This window comes from Anser cygnoides, chromosome 3 (genome assembly GCF_040182565.1).
Source record: "Anser cygnoides isolate HZ-2024a breed goose chromosome 3, Taihu_goose_T2T_genome, whole genome shotgun sequence".
In the NCBI taxonomy this organism is placed as follows: domain Eukaryota; kingdom Metazoa; phylum Chordata; class Aves; order Anseriformes; family Anatidae; genus Anser; species Anser cygnoides.
In genome coordinates this window covers 2,369,921-2,383,315 of record NC_089875.1, presented here as the reverse complement: position 1 = coordinate 2,383,315, position 13,395 = coordinate 2,369,921, and the positions used below count along the sequence as shown (strand labels likewise).

Genomic DNA, 13,395 nt, shown 5'->3' with positions numbered 1-13,395 from the left:
GTGAAGAAAACAAGAGAAGCTGCACGATGGAGCAATCCTCAGGGCCTGGAACAAGAAAAAAACACCCAAAGTTGGAAGATGAAGCACTTCTCAGGGGCAACAAGGTTAAAACAACACCAAAAGCTGGACAACGAAGCTCTCCTCAGGGGAAAAGTGGTGAAGAGAACCCCGAAAGCTGCACGATGAAGAACTCCTCAGGGCCACGGTGAAGAAAACCCCACAAGCTGCACGGTGACGCACTCCTCCGGGGTCGCAGTGACGAAAACACCGAAAGCTGCACGCAGAAGCTCTCCTCAGGGGCCACAAGCAGCCCGCCTCGCCTGCGCGCCGCCATCGCCGGAGTGCCGCAGCCCCAGCACACCCAGCACCACGTCACCCACCCCGCGCTGTGACACCTCCGCTCCCTCACAGCCAGGCGCCGCCCCATTGGCCGCCTGCCTTGGCGCCTCTGGGCGCAGCCAATAGCGAGCCCGCTGGCGCTTGTTGCTAGGCAGCATGGAGCTGTGGCACCCAATGGCCGGCCTCCCAGGGCTGAGGCCTGGCGCAGCGCCTCGCAGGGGCGACGAGGCCTCCCTGACACCGCCTCCAGCTCTGCCTCGCCTTGCCCCCCGGCCCACCGAGAGGCACATTTTGACCACAGGAGCACGCAAACTGCTCCAGCAAGGCGGCAGCGGCATTGTGCAGGGCACACTGACATTGCCCGTCAATAAGTCCCTCCTCTAATGAATCCCCGCTGACACACAGTACACTGCCCGCTTCCCCGTGCTGCCCAGAGACACGAAATGGAGTCCTCAAACTCCTCAAAGGCTACACAACAAAGACGGTTCTGCTGACACAGCCCACAGGACTAAACTCGGTTCAAACCATCCACTGTGAGAACGCAAATCTCCTTCTTCCTCACCAGAACTCCCCAGTGACACAGAGCTTTTGCTTCAGCTTCTTGCGGAACTGCATCTCCTTTTCACTGGTGCATGAAAAAGCTCAATAATTTTCTGCAGACATGAGTTTCTGTGAAGCTATGTGATTCTCAAGTGCAATGGCGGGTGTCCTGCAAGCGGAAGCACACAATAAAAGTTTATTATAACTTTATATTCCCTGTTACCCGACACCTGATTTCTCCTGTTTCCTCACTGGCTGAGTACTACAGGTTCACAACCTACTCGACGCACTTCTGTACCACAGATACACAATTTTACTTGACCGACTGTTCATTTCTCCTTTTCCTTTTTGTTTATTTGTCCTTCTTCTCTCGTGACTAGAGGGCCTGTCATTTGGGTTTTTACTGATGTTGTACTGTTCATCCTGTTTTTCTTAGCTATCCTCCTTCTTTTGGGACAGGCGGACCTTTCCTTTATCTGCTCAACATACTCCCCACTGCTATGCCGCACAATCGCTTTTGAATTCGCAACCTTAGTGCAATTTTCCACTGCAAAAACACCTTCTGTCGCAAAAACACTACTTGGTTTCTCACAATTCCACCCCTCTTCTTTTCTTACTCCTATTGTTCTTTTTGCACCTCTTCACATACCCCACTCTTGAGTCTTTCCAACATTAAGGCGCAATGATCTTCTTCCGATGTCATGGGGGATGACGGATACACAATGCCATTATTGTTATAATACCAACAAGTAGTCGTTTGAGCCAATTCCGTTCAGGTAACCGCGAAGTTAATTTCTCCCAAACGTTTCTAAATCCCCAGGAAGCGTCATCTTGAGCCACTCTATGCAGGATCTTGTTTTTCTGAGTGTGTTATTGTTTTTCCCAAATGTTTTTGAGACCGGTCAAATTTCTCCCATTTGATCTACATACATACAGCAACTAGCATTAATTACAGTGCATGCTCCTCCTTGTGAGGTTAGCAATAAATCTAATAGCATTCGACTGTGGAGTACTATTTTTGCAAACTCCTTGCCTCTTTTTGTAGTGCCCGGACTGCATCCAGAGTGTTATTTTCTAGTTCTTCAGTTATAACTGGGATATTTACAATAGCTTTTTCTAATTCGCCCACCCCTAACCGAGGTAAAAACCACCCTGCAAAACTGTGAAATGCCTCCTTTCTTTTTACTAGAGGATTATCTGGCGTCCGCTTAATTCCGCGTGGGGTCTCAAGGGGGCTTTGGCTTTTAGAGTCTTCAATCTTAGCTACGTTTGGAATTACTGCCCTCAGGGTGCAAGCTCCCTTCCGTCCTAGGGGCAACACCTCCCTGGCTTTATGGCCACAGAGCCAGTACCACCCCTTGCCATTTGGGACAGGCCACCCGGTTCCAGGATTCTCATGGTGTATCTGGTCTGCATTATGTATATTAGCATTCCCGTAGCTACCATATTCGATACAGTATGGATTATTCCTTACTTCATGGATACTATTTCCACACCCAGGGTCAGTCCTCTTGCCCCCTGGGTTTCTATCAGTGTTGCTTAAAAGGCACCTTTGATAACACACTATATTGTAGCCAGGATTACGTGTAGGGAGCTCAACTTCAAAATCTGTTCCTTCCCAGGACAGAGTATGATCAGCCCTTGTTAGTAATCTTGACAATCCAGACACAGTTGCTGCTAGAATAGCAATCAGGGACAAGGCCCTTTCAGTCTTTCTAGGCATCTGGGTGCAAATCCAACAATTCTTTCGAGATAGAACTCGAGAGATGTTCTGGATTAATTGGAAATGCTGATTTTTCCCTCCAGCTGTTAGCCCTGTGCCTGTCCTGCGTCTGACATGTGTCTGTGGTACGTCTGCGGTGGCCTCCCTTCTCCCCAGTGCTTCACAGAGCCTGTCTTCAGATTAACAGTCTCGGTCCTTTGTCGGCCATCCCGAGACAACCCACGGTTCCCAACGGAACCGCTGAAATCAGCAGGGTGCACCTTCCTCTCTGTGGTGGCAAGAACTCTCTGGTAGGCGGCAAGATCCTGCACAAGCCCCCAGATTGTGAGAAACATCTCAGAACTTGCAACTGTGTTTCTCACACCGGGGAGCCCAGAACTGGACACAGTACTCCATGGGAGGCCTGAGCAGGGCAGAGGAGAGGGGGAGGATCACCTCCCTTGACCTGCTGACCACGCTGCTTTTAACGCACCCCTGGATCCCATTGGCCTTCTTGGCCACCAGGGCACACTGCTGGATCATGGCAAACCTGTCGGCCACCAGGACCCCCAGGTCCTTCTCCGCACAGCTCCTCTCCAGCAGCTCATCCCCCAGCCTGGACTAATAGATGCACTTCCCCTTCCCAGGTGCAATTGCTTTTGTTAAACCTCAGCTGGTTTCTTCCTGCCCAGCTCTCCAGCCTGCCCAGGTCTCACTGAAAGGCAGCACAGCCTTCTGGCGTGCCGGCCACTCCGCCCAGCTTTGCATCACCAGCGTACCTCTGGAGGGCAGACACTATTCCCTCATCAAAGTCGTCGATGAAGATGTCGAACAAGACCCCACTATGCAACTTCCCGCTAGATGTCATCTTCAAAACCAGGGGTTCTTAGCGATACAAACCAGATCTAGAAAGGCTGCGTCTTCCTACTGTCAGTCTGGACGGTAACCCAAATGTTAGAAGACCATGCAAGCATCATACTGACAAAGTTGCTTCTCCAATAGCTTAAATAGACGATAAAGAAAACTAAGAGCTGTGGGGCTCGTTTCGTTTTTGTTTTGTTGGTGGTGTTTGCTTTTGGAGATTCAGGTCGCGCTCCGTGAAAGAAAAGTTTAGAGCATCAGCATCCCACTGGGAAGACACAAAAGGCACTCCCAAAGTCTTTCCCCTTCTCCTTAACGCTGGAGGTGCCTTAAGAGGAGAGCGCTCATGGCTGGGGCCCTCCAGTGAGAGCAAATTGTAGGAAAAGTTACATGACATTGAAAATTAAGCGAATGACAGGAGAATTATCTCACTCTTTGAACTAAGGAGTTACATTTCCGTTCCTGCAAAAATACTCAAGGAAAGAATCCAATAGGTTACGTGGAGTTGGGCAACCCCAACCAAAACTGCAACAAAGTGCAGATGGTGAGAAACAAACAACAAAGCCATTTCCTTCTCCGCCAGCGGAACACCTTGCTCAGGGAAGACACCCATGCATCGCCTTCCGAAAGCCTTCGACACCCTCCCACCTCGTGCTCCCATCAGCAGCTTGAAGAAGGAGAGAGGGAACGGCTGACGGAAAACTGCTCCAGCCGGAGCGGGGGGTCTACTCTTACATTTTCCACTCAAACTGTGTCTATTGCTGAGGATTATATTCCAAGGAACACACCCACCAAGCAGAAAGCAGCCAAAGAACCCAGTCAGTCTGATGCCAAGAAGGATCCTTCTTGGGATCAGACTTTTAGAAAACATGCTCTCTAAGGAAACGTTAACCGTTGGCTTAAGGGACAAACTCTTTAATGTCAAGAGAAGGCAGAACCAAGATGCGCAGAAGGATGCTGCAAAGAAGAAGTGAACAAACTTCTCCCCAGGCCATATATTTAGCACAAGGAAGAAAGGGCTTCGGATGCACCAAAGGGAATTTAGCTGAGGTGTTATGGTGTGCTGGTTTGACTCGGGTGGGCAGCCGAGTTCCACCACGGCCGCTCTCTCGCTCCCCCTCCTCAAAGGGAAAGGGGGAGAAAATACGATGCAGAGGGCTCAAGGGCTCAGATGAGGACGGGGAGATCACTCAACAGTTCTCGTGATGGGCAAAACAGACTCAGAGTAGGGAGGGAGAAAGATTTTTCCCCCCCATCCGCCCCCTCCCACCTCCTCCCCCCCAGCGGCGCAGGGGAACGGGGCAATGGGGGCTGCGGTCAGTCTGGAGCACTTTGGCTCCGCCGCTCCTTCTCGGTCACTCTCTGACCCTGCTCCACCGTGCTCTGCAGCGTGGAACCCCGCTCCACCGTGGTACGCCACGGGCAGCAGGGGGACAGCCTGCTTCACCACGGGCCTCACCACAGGCCGCAGGGGACTTCTGCTCCGGCGCCTGGAGCACCTCTCCCCCTCCTTCTTCACTGACCTTGGCGTCTGCAAGGCTGTCTCTCACTCCTCTCTCTCTCCCAGCTGCTGTTCCGCAGCAGGTTTTTTGTTTTGCCTTTCTTCAATCTGCTCTCACAGAGGCGCAAACAATATCGCTTATTGGCCCAGCCCTGGCCAGCGGCAAGGCCCTTCCCTAACATGGGGCAGCTTCTGGATTCTTCTCACAGAACCCACCCCGATGGCCCCCCCGCTACCTAAACGTTGCCACGGAAACCCACTGCAAAAGGCCAGATAACTCCTCAACGGTTTGAAGGAGCAGCAGGACTGAAAAGGAGGAGAAGAAAAAACGTCACTTGGCACCTCCTAGTACAACAAAGAAAGAGCTCTATTTGACATGAGCGCTTGGCAAACTGAAAACAAACAGACGAATGTGCTTCTTCACACTTCATGCAGCTGATCCGTCGCTCTGGCTGCAGACATCGGAGATGCCAAAAAGGGCCTCGGTGAAGAAAACACCAAAAGCTGCACGAGGAAGAAGGCCTCAAGGGCCGCAGTGAAGAAAACAGGAAGAGCTGCACGGTGAAAAGCTCCTCTGGGCCTGCAACGAGAGAAAAACACCAAATGTTGGAAGATGAAGAACTTCTCAGGGGAAACAAGGTGAAAACAACACCGAAAGCTGCACGATGACGTACTCCTCCAGGGTCGCAGAGAGATGAAAACACCGAAAGCTGCACCATGAAGCTCTCCTCAGGGGCAACGTGCTCTGGAGAACCGCAAAACCTGCACGATGCAGAACTCCTCAGGGGCCGCAGTGAAGAGAACCCCAAAACCTGCACGATGAAGAACTCCTCGGGACCTGGAACGAGAAAAGAAACACCAAAGGTTGGATGATGAAGCACTTCTCATGGGCAACAAGGTGAAAACAATACCAATAGTTGTACGAAGAAGTTCTCCTCAGGGAAAACACGGTGAGGAGAACCCCAAAGGTTGGACGATGCAGAATTCCTCAGGGCCGCAGTGTAGAAAACACCAGAAGCTGCACGATGAAGAACTCCTCAGGGCCGTAGTGAAGAAAACACAAAGAGCTTCACGATGAACAACTCCTCAGGGGCGTAGTGAAGAAAACACCACAAGCTACATGTAGAAGCAATCCTCGGGGCCACAAGGTGAAGAAAACACAAAAAGCTCCACGAAGAATTACTCCTCAAGGGCCACTGCGAAGAAAACTCCAAAACCCGGACGATGAAGCTCTCCTCAGGGGAAACGTGGTGAAGAGAACCTCCAAACGTGGACGTAGAAGCACTCCTCAAGTCGCGGGAAAGAACACACCAAGTGCTGCTCAAGAAAGCACTCCTCAGAGGCTGCACTGAAGAAACCCCAAAAGCTGCGCGATGAAGAACTCCTCAGGGGCCACAAGGTGAAGAAAACAAAAAAGATAGACGATATTGCTCTCCTCAGGGAAAATGTGGCGAAGAGAACACCAAAAGCTGGACGACGAAGAATTCCTCAGGGCCGCAGAGAAGTAAACACCAAAGATTTCAAGATGAAGAACTCCTCAGGGGAAATGTGGCGAAGAGAACCCCAAAAGCTGGACGACGAAGAATTCCTCAGGGCCGTAGAGAAGTAAACACCAAAGATTGCAAGATGAAGAACTCCTCAGGGGAAATGTGGCATGGGGAACGCCAAAAGCTGGACGATGCAGATCTCCTCAAGTATCGCAACGTGAAGGAGACACTACGAGCTGCTCAAGAAACCGCTCCTCAGGAACTGCAGCGAAGAAATACCAAAAGCTGGATGCAGAAGCACTCCTCAAGGCGCAGTGAAGAAAATAACCAAAGCTGCTCAACAAATCACTCCTCCGAGGCTGCAGTGCAGAAACACCAAAAGCTGAACGAAGAAGCTCTCCTCATGGGAAACGTGGTGAAGAGCACCCCAAAAGCAGAACGATGCAGAACTCCTCAGGGGCCACACGGAAGAAAACACCAGAAGCTGCACGACGAAGCAATCCTCAGGGCCTGGAATGAGAAAAAAAAAACAATTGTTGGAAGATGAAGCACTTCTCAGGGGCAACAAGATGAAAACAGTACCAGAAGTTGCACGATGAAGCTCTCCTGCAGGAAAACATGGTGACGAGAACCCCAAAACCTGCACTTTGACGAACTCCTTAGGGCCGCTGTGAAGAAAACACCAAAGCCTGCATGATGATGCACTCCTTCGTGGTCGCACACTGAAGAAAACACCAAACGCTGCACAGAGAAGCACTCCTCAGAGGCCACAACGTGAAGGAAATATGAAATGCTCCACGAAGAATTACTCCTCAAGGGCCACTGCGAAGAAAACTCCTGAAGTAGGACGATGAAGCTCTCTCCTCAGGGGAAACGTGGTGTGGAGAACCTCAAAAGGTGGACGTAGAAGCACTCCTCAAGTCGCAGGGAAGAACACACCAAATGCTGCTCAAGAAAGCACTCCTCAGAGGCTGCACTGAAGAAACTCCAAAAGCTGCGCGATGAAGAACTCCTCAGGGGCCACAAGGTGAAGAAAACAAAAAAGACGATATTGCTCTCCTCAGGGAAAATGTGGCGAAGAGAACCCCAAAAGCTGGACGACGAAGAATTCCTCAGGGCCGCAGAGAAGTAAACACCAAAGGTTGCAAGATGAAGAACTCCTCAGGGGAAATGTGGTGAAGAAAACCCCAAAAGCTGGACGACGAAGAACTCCTCAGGGCCGCAGAGAAGTAAACACCAAAGATTGCAAGATGAAGAACTCCTCAGGGGAAATGTGGCATGGGGAACGCCAAAAGCTGGACGATGCAGATCTCCTCAAGTACCGCAACGTGAAGGAGACACTAAAAGCTGCTCAATAAACCACTCCTCAGGAACCACAGTGAAGAAACACCAAAAGCTGCGCGACGAAGAACTCCTCAGGGGCCGCAGTGAAGAAAACAACAGAAGCTGCACGATGAAGCAATCCTCAGGGCCTGGAACAAGAAAAAAACACCCAAAGTTGGAAGATGAAGCACTTCTCAGGGGCAACAAGGTTAAAACAACACCAAAAGCTGGACAACGAAGCTCTCCTCAGGGGAAAAGTGGTGAAGAGAACCCCGAAAGCTGCACGATGAAGAACTCCTCAGGGCCACGGTGAAGAAAACCCCACAAGCTGCACGGTGACGCACTCCTCCGGGGTCGCAGTGACGAAAACACCGAAAGCTGCACGCAGAAGCTCTCCTCAGGGGCCACAAGCAGCCCGCCTCGCCTGCGCGCCGCCATCGCCGGAGTGCCGCAGCCCCAGCACACCCAGCACCACGTCACCCACCCCGCGCTGTGACACCTCCGCTCCCTCACAGCCAGGCGCCGCCCCATTGGCCGCCTGCCTTGGCGCCTCTGGGCGCAGCCAATAGCGAGCCCGCTGGCGCTTGTTGCTAGGCAGCATGGAGCTGTGGCACCCAATGGCCGGCCTCCCAGGGCTGAGGCCTGGCGCAGCGCCTCGCAGGGGCGACGAGGCCTCCCTGACACCGCCTCCAGCTCTGCCTCGCCTTGCCCCCCGGCCCACCGAGAGGCACATTTTGACCACAGGAGCACGCAAACTGCTCCAGCAAGGCGGCAGCGGCATTGTGCAGGGCACACTGACATTGCCCGTCAATAAGTCCCTCCTCTAATGAATCCCCGCTGACACACAGTACACTGCCCGCTTCCCCGTGCTGCCCAGAGACACGAAATGGAGTCCTCAAACTCCTCAAAGGCTACACAACAAAGACGGTTCTGCTGACACAGCCCACAGGACTAAACTCGGTTCAAACCATCCACTGTGAGAACGCAAATCTCCTTCTTCCTCACCAGAACTCCCCAGTGACACAGAGCTTTTGCTTCAGCTTCTTGCGGAACTGCATCTCCTTTTCACTGGTGCATGAAAAAGCTCAATAATTTTCTGCAGACATGAGTTTCTGTGAAGCTATGTGATTCTCAAGTGCAATGGCGGGTGTCCTGCAAGCGGAAGCACACAATAAAAGTTTATTATAACTTTATATTCCCTGTTACCCGACACCTGATTTCTCCTGTTTCCTCACTGGCTGAGTACTACAGGTTCACAACCTACTCGACGCACTTCTGTACCACAGATACACAATTTTACTTGACCGACTGTTCATTTCTCCTTTTCCTTTTTGTTTATTTGTCCTTCTTCTCTCGTGACTAGAGGGCCTGTCATTTGGGTTTTTCCTGATGTTGTACTGTTCATCCTGTTTTTCTTAGCTATCCTCCTTCTTTTGGGACAGGCGGACCTTTCCTTTATCTGCTCAACATACTCCCCACTGCTATGCCGCACAATCGCTTTTGAATTCGCAACCTTAGTGCAATTTTCCACTGCAAAAACACCTTCTGTCGCAAAAACACTACTTGGTTTCTCACAATTCCACCCCTCTTCTTTTCTTACTCCTATTGTTCTTTTTGCACCTCTTCACATACCCCACTCTTGAGTTTTTCCAACATTAAGGCGCAATATTCTTCTTCCGATGTCATGGGGGATGACGGATACACAATGCCATTATTGTTATAATACCAACAAGTAGTCGTTTGAGCCAATTCCGTTCAGGTAACCGCGAAGTTAATTTCTCCCAAACGTTTCTAAATCCCCAGGAAGCGTCATCTTGAGCCACTCTATGCAGGATCTTGTTTTTCTGAGTGTGTTATTGTTTTTCCCAAATGTTTTTGAGACCGGTCAAATTTCTCCCATTTGATCTACATACATACAGCAACTAGCATTAATTACAGTGCATGCTCCTCCTTGTGAGGTTAGCAATAAATCTAATAGCATTCGACTGTGGAGTACTATTTTTGCAAACTCCTTGCCTCTTTTTGTAGTGCCCGGACTGCATCCAGAGTGTTATTTTCTAGTTCTTCAGTTATAACTGGGATATTTACAATAGCTTTTTCTAATTCGCCCACCCCTAACCGAGGTAAAAACCACCCTGCAAAACTGTGAAATGCCTCCTTTCTTTTTACTAGAGGATTATCTGGCGTCCGCTTAATTCCGCGTGGGGTCTCAAGGGGGCTTTGGCTTTTAGAGTCTTCAATCTTAGCTACGTTTGGAATTACTGCCCTCAGGGTGCAAGCTCCCTTCCGTCCTAGGGGCAACACCTCCCTGGCTTTATGGCCACAGAGCCAGTACCACCCCTTGCCATTTGGGACAGGCCACCCGGTTCCAGGATTCTCATGGTGTATCTGGTCTGCATTATGTATATTAGCATTCCTGTAGCTACCATATTCGATACAGTATGGATTATTCCTTACTTCATGGATACTATTTCCACACCCAGGGTCAGTCCTCTTGCCCCCTGGGTTTCTATCAGTGTTGCTTAAAAGGCACCTTTGATAACACACTATATTGTAGCCAGGATTACGTGTAGGGAGCTCAACTTCAAAATCTGTTCCTTCCCAGGACAGAGTATGATCAGCCCTTGTTAGTAATCTTGACAATCCAGACACAGTTGCTGCTAGAATAGCAATCAGGGACAAGGCCCTTTCAGTCTTTCTAGGCATCTGGGTGCAAATCCAACAATTCTTTCGAGATAGAACTCGAGAGATGTTCTGGATTAATTGGAAATGCTGATTTTTCCCTCCAGCTGTTAGCCCTGTGCCTGTCCTGCGTCTGACATGTGTCTGTGGTACGTCTGCGGTGGCCTCCCTTCTCCCCAGTGCTTCACAGAGCCTGTCTTCAGATTAACAGTCTCGGTCCTTTGTCGGCCATCCCGAGACAACCCACGGTTCCCAACGGAACCGCTGAAATCAGCAGGGTGCACCTTCCTCTCTGTGGTGGCAAGAACTCTCTGGTAGGCGGCAAGATCCTGCACAAGCCCCCAGATTGTGAGAAACATCTCAGAACTTGCAACTGTGTTTCTCACACCGGGGAGCCCAGAACTGGACACAGTACTCCATGGGAGGCCTGAGCAGGGCAGAGGAGAGGGGGAGGATCACCTCCCTTGACCTGCTGACCACGCTGCTTTTAACGCACCCCTGGATCCCATTGGCCTTCTTGGCCACCAGGGCACACTGCTGGATCATGGCAAACCTGTCGGCCACCAGGACCCCCAGGTCCTTCTCCGCACAGCTCCTCTCCAGCAGCTCATCCCCCAGCCTGGACTAATAGATGCACTTCCCCTTCCCAGGTGCAATTGCTTTTGTTAAACCTCAGCTGGTTTCTTCCTGCCCAGCTCTCCAGCCTGCCCAGGTCTCACTGAAAGGCAGCACAGCCTTCTGGCGTGCCGGCCACTCCGCCCAGCTTTGCATCACCAGCGTACCTCTGGAGGGCAGACACTATTCCCTCATCAAAGTCGTCGATGAAGATGTCGAACAAGACCCCACTATGCAACTTCCCGCTAGATGTCATCTTCAAAACCAGGGGTTCTTAGCGATACAAACCAGATCTAGAAAGGCTGCGTCTTCCTACTGTCAGTCTGGACGGTAACCCAAATGTTAGAAGACCATGCAAGCATCATACTGACAAAGTTGCTTCTCCAATAGCTTAAATAGACGATAAAGAAAACTAAGAGCTGTGGGGCTCGTTTCGTTTTTGTTTTGTTGGTGGTGTTTGCTTTTGGAGATTCAGGTCGCGCTCCGTGAAAGAAAAGTTTAGAGCATCAGCATCCCACTGGGAAGACACAAAAGGCACTCCCAAAGTCTTTCCCCTTCTCCTTAACGCTGGAGGTGCCTTAAGAGGAGAGCGCTCATGGCTGGGGCCCTCCAGTGAGAGCAAATTGTAGGAAAAGTTACATGACATTGAAAATTAAGCGAATGACAGGAGAATTATCTCACTCTTTGAACTAAGGAGTTACATTTCCGTTCCTGCAAAAATACTCAAGGAAAGAATCCAATAGGTTACGTGGAGTTGGGCAACCCCAACCAAAACTGCAACAAAGTGCAGATGGTGAGAAACAAACAACAAAGCCATTTCCTTCTCCGCCAGCGGAACACCTTGCTCAGGGAAGACACCCATGCATCGCCTTCAGAAAGCCTTCGACACCCTCCCACCTCGTGCTCCCATCAGCAGCTTGAAGAAGGAGAGAGGGAACGGCTGACGGAAAACTGCTCCAGCCGGAGCGGGGGGTCTACTCTTACATTTTCCACTCAAACTGTGTCTATTGCTGAGGATTATATTCCAAGGAACACACCCACCAAGCAGAAAGCAGCCAAAGAACCCAGTCAGTCTGATGCCAAGAAGGATCCTTCTTGGGATCAGACTTTTAGAAAACATGCTCTCTAAGGAAACGTTAACCGTTGGCTTAAGGGACAAACTCTTTAATGTCAAGAGAAGGCAGAACCAAGATGCGCAGAAGGATGCTGCAAAGAAGAAGTGAACAAACTTCTCCCCAGGCCATATATTTAGCACAAGGAAGAAAGGGCTTCGGATGCACCAAAGGGAATTTAGCTGAGGTGTTATGGTGTGCTGGTTTGACTCGGGTGGGCAGCCGAGTTCCACCACGGCCGCTCTCTCGCTCCCCCTCCTCAAAGGGAAAGGGGGAGAAAATACGATGCAGAGGGCTCAAGGGCTCAGATGAGGACGGGGAGATCACTCAACAGTTCTCGTGATGGGCAAAACAGACTCAGAGTAGGGAGGGAGAAAGATTTTTCCCCCCCATCCGCCCCCTCCCACCTCCTCCCCCCCAGCGGCGCAGGGGAACGGGGCAATGGGGGCTGCGGTCAGTCTGGAGCACTTTGGCTCCGCCGCTCCTTCTCGGTCACTCTCTGACCCTGCTCCACCGTGCTCTGCAGCGTGGAACCCCGCTCCACCGTGGTACGCCACGGGCAGCAGGGGGACAGCCTGCTTCACCACGGGCCTCACCACAGGCCGCAGGGGACTTCTGCTCCGGCGCCTGGAGCACCTCTCCCCCTCCTTCTTCACTGACCTTGGCGTCTGCAAGGCTGTCTCTCACTCCTCTCTCTCTCCCAGCTGCTGTTCCGCAGCAGGTTTTTTGTTTTGCCTTTCTTCAATCTGCTCTCACAGAGGCGCAAACAATATCGCTTATTGGCCCAGCCCTGGCCAGCGGCAAGGCCCTTCCCTAACATGGGGCAGCTTCTGGATTCTTCTCACAGAACCCACCCCGATGGCCCCCCCGCTACCTAAACGTTGCCACGGAAACCCACTGCAAAAGGCCAGATAACTCCTCAACGGTTTGAAGGAGCAGCAGGACTGAAAAGGAGGAGAAGAAAAAACGTCACTTGGCACCTCCTAGTACAACAAAGAAAGAGCTCTATTTGACATGAGCGCTTGGCAAACTGAAAACAAACAGACGAATGTGCTTCTTCACACTTCATGCAGCTGATCCGTCGCTCTGGCTGCAGACATCGGAGATGCCAAAAAGGGCCTCGGTGAAGAAAACACCAAAAGCTGCACGAGGAAGAAGGCCTCAAGGGCCGCAGTGAAGAAAACAGGAAGAGCTGCACGGTGAAAAGCTCCTCTGGGCCTGCAACGAGAGAAA

General features: G+C 51.2%; 1 protein-coding gene and 1 long non-coding RNA gene across 6 annotated transcripts in view; both read right to left on the bottom strand.

Annotated features, from left to right (window-relative positions):
- Positions 1-460: 460 nt before the first annotated feature.
- Positions 461-6,824, bottom strand: LOC136790316 (uncharacterized). Of its 2 annotated transcripts, XR_010829973.1 has the most exons (3): positions 5,618-6,403; positions 4,966-5,523; positions 461-1,048 (listed from the first exon to the last, which is right to left on the bottom strand). It is a non-coding gene; the product is annotated as an uncharacterized lncRNA (long non-coding RNA). The 2 variants fall into 2 exon arrangements; XR_010829972.1 differs by lacking the exon at positions 461-1,048 and having other exon boundaries at positions 5,293-5,523; positions 5,618-6,824.
- A 6,325-nt stretch (positions 6,825-13,149) lies between these two features.
- The window catches only part of APLF (aprataxin and PNKP like factor), a 44,441-nt gene continuing 44,195 nt past the window's right edge, over positions 13,150-13,395 (bottom strand). For all 4 annotated transcript variants that reach the window (XM_066993393.1, XM_066993395.1, XM_066993394.1 and 1 more), the window contains one exon: positions 13,150-13,380. The gene's annotated coding sequence lies outside the window, so the exon portion shown is untranslated. The remainder of the gene's footprint in view (positions 13,381-13,395) is intronic.